The following is a 3,610-nucleotide window of genomic DNA, read 5'->3' as shown; positions in this document are numbered from 1 at the left end:
ACTGTTGTATTATTACGTATTAAGTAGTGTGTTGGCATAAAATTAATCACAAATTTTTCGATAAATTATGTAACTCATTTATCGAGTAAAAATATTAAACATGTTCCAGCTATAACATTTTACAGACTCACAATTAATAAACAGATTAATCAATAATAATAGTTATTATTATTAGCAGCAGACTGACATAAACAATAATCTTTTTACACTTTTCCTTTACACTGAATGTGTTTTGGATCAACTGTTTTCATCCTGCTCAAAAATCAGCTGATAAACATGAAAACTGTCCGTCGTTAAGTCACATTTTGTGTTGCTTCTTGTTGCTGCTGTGATGTTGATTTTCTCACCGAGTTTCTGATGTTACATCACAACGTTTTAACTGTTTCTTTTCTTCATTTTTGCACATTTGTCATGAATCTTCTGATGAGCTCAGTGAAGCACTGACACTGTAAGGAGAAAAGCATTTAATGCATTCATCGTACTGTAAGTGATGTTGGTGAAAAGATGTATTTATTTGTATTTATTTTGAGGTTTATACACACTGATTCATCAATTTAGAATCAGAATCCACTGAATAATTTTACACTGTGTTTATAATTCTAATTATGACGTATAATTTACACTGTATTTATAATTCTAATTATGACGTATAATTTACACTGTATTTATAATTCTAATTATGACATATAATTTACACTGTATTTATAATTCTAATTATGACATATGATTTACACTGTATTTATAATTCTAATTATGACGTATAATTTACACTGTATTTATAATTCTGACGTATAATTTGACGTTATGCTGTGTTCACTTTGTCAAAATATAAAAGTTATTTTAAATGTTCTATTTTCTTTCTTGCTTCTTTTGTTTAACTTAAGATTTCTATGTTGATGTTTTTGAATGATGTTGTTTGAATTATTGTATAGAGCAATGCATTATGGGTAAATGGTGCCCCCCCCCAAAAAAGCACTGTTTATTTTCTGTTTGAGCATCCCGACTTCGTCTTCACATGCAGAATAAAATAAGCTACAGAAACTGCCAGTGAGGTGAGATTATCTCAGCTGGTCTTTGATGTAAATCAGTTTGGTTTTTTTTGCCTTTTTTGTCTCGTTTTTACACATTTGAGACGAAACAAACTGACCTGAGAACAGATGGATTTATCTCACCTCATTGGCTCAATACTTATTTTTCTTGTTTGAATAAAAGTGAGTCTTGAAGGCGAAATATGAGGCCAAATTACAGAAATGTATTTTGTTGTGTGTGTTTTGTATCATTTTCATCTCATCAGACATGAAGAAATGACGAGATTAATGTTTCGCACATAAAAACTTTTTAAACTCGGAAACATAAACATGACAAAACTGACTTCTAGCAGAAAAACAAATTTACATCTTGTGGACAAACTTTTTTTAAATTTTACTTGAATTTACTACATGAATTGATTAATCGAGAAACCATGAATGAATGATAAATGAAAATAAACTAAACTGACGCTGTTTAAGATTGTAGAGATAAAATGACGGGTATTGTAGAAATAGTGAATTTTAAAATAATTTTAACATAATGCAGTTTTTATTGTACACTATCACTACTCTGATTGGCTAATTGGTCGTCTGTTAATAAGTACAGACGGGTCGCTGGCGTCTTCACTATAGCAACGGTCGCTGAGGATCATGGGTAGGCTAATGTAGCCGCTTCCGCTATCGTACAAAACTGAGAAAAATACTTGATTTCTAAACCAAAATTGCTCGGTCTTTTGAATTTTTTTGTTATTTGATTCTGACACCAAAAACGTTTTTTTGTTTTTTGTTTTGAAACAAATAACAGATTTACCGTTTTTGGGTTTTTGAATTACAAATGAATTACGAGTTATCCGCTGATACCCGGACCCTGACGTTCATCAGCGGCGAGTAGCTGCTGCGTCACATTAAATTGTATCACAGATGAAACTGTGATTGAAGTATTTTTTAAGCTTTTGTATGAGATGTTTGTTCAGGATCAGTTTATAATCTATAATTTGGACAGAAGAGCAGAAATCATACTTCCTGGTTGTGGTCACATGACCCATGAATCCAACTACACTATTGGCTGACTGCCCAGATTGAGATTCATCAGTTAGTGACACACACACACACACACACACACACACACACACACACAGAGGTGCAGCTGTGTAATGGAGCGATGCTGTTTGTCCTGGCCTACATCTGCTCTGCTCTTCATTACAGCTCACTGACCTGACTGTGTGTGTGTGTGTGTGTGTGTGTGTTCAGACGCTAATGCACGAGAGTGTGTCTGATTATGTATGCATGTGTGCGCATTTCTTGATGACTAATCTGCTGTCAGTGTTTGCGTGTCGCTGAATCGAACAGTGATCCAGCTTAAAGTCTGACATGAAAACTGAATCACAGCTCGTATGTAAAGATGGACGACACGCGTCGGTTTCACTGGAGCTAAACTGAGCTAACGGGGCAGGTTTCATAATCAAGTAACATTAAACTTAGTGACATATTGTGACAACAGTCTGACTCAGTGTTTAGTCCCGGAGCCATCTGTCAATCACAGCTGTCAATCATCACCAACATCAAAGATACTATAAGTCTTCAAATCTTATTAACAGAGCAATAATTTCCTAAATGACCACCAGCAAACAATGATTGACTCAATAGAGTTCCCAGTGTTCCCAGTGTGTTAAAGCAGCAGTCAGGTGTCTGTAATCATTCCTCCTGTTCATACTGGATATTCAAAGATCCTTCAAATGTGCTTTCAATGGAAGTGATGGAGGATAAAATCCACAGTGTGTCCACACAGTCATTTAAAAGTCTGTGTGAAGCTTCTATTCAGCTTCAGCAGTCTGAGTTAGTCATATCAAGTGGATATCTGACACATTTACAGTCTTTTTAGCATCAAATTCCCTCTTTGTGTTTCCTCGGACAGTGTTTCCCTGTTGAGCTGCAGGTGGAAGTATAGTAACAAAAAGAGGAACTTTGGCACTAAAAAGACTGTAACGTTGAAAGATATCTACTTGATTTGACTCATTTGGACGCTGAAGCTTCATATTAGCTTCAGACTGTGGATTTTGTCCTCCATCACTTCCATTGTAAGGTCATTATGAAGGGATCTTCTAATGGTCAGTATGAACAGGAGGAATGATTACAGCAAGAAACACACTGACTGTTGGTTTAAGACACTTGATAAACTGTGAACTCGTTCTTTAAGGTACTTTAGCTGCTGCTCCCATGTATTTATCATTGATAATCAGTCTATAAAGAGTTAATAACTGGTTTATAACTCACTATAATACAGCAGATATAAGTGTTTATTAATGTATAAGTTAACTATAAATCATCCTGTGGACACACAGAAGTGTTTGCTGTATAAACAGATAAAATGACAATATAGTAAAACAGCTGTTATAATACTGAACATTAATAAACACTTATATCTGCTTATAACTATGTTATTGTTTTATCAACCGTTATTATTGACTGTTTAACTGTTCTGTCTGCAGGAGATGAAGCACAAGAACCAATGAGCTTTTCTGTGTGTGTGTGTGTGTGTGTGTGTGTGTGTGTGTGTGTGTGTGTGTGTGTGTGTGTGTGTG

The sequence above is a fragment of the Thunnus maccoyii genome, chromosome 15 (genome assembly GCF_910596095.1).
Source record: "Thunnus maccoyii chromosome 15, fThuMac1.1, whole genome shotgun sequence".
Lineage (NCBI taxonomy): Eukaryota > Metazoa > Chordata > Actinopteri > Scombriformes > Scombridae > Thunnus > Thunnus maccoyii.
Note: the sequence above shows the minus strand (reverse complement) of the source record.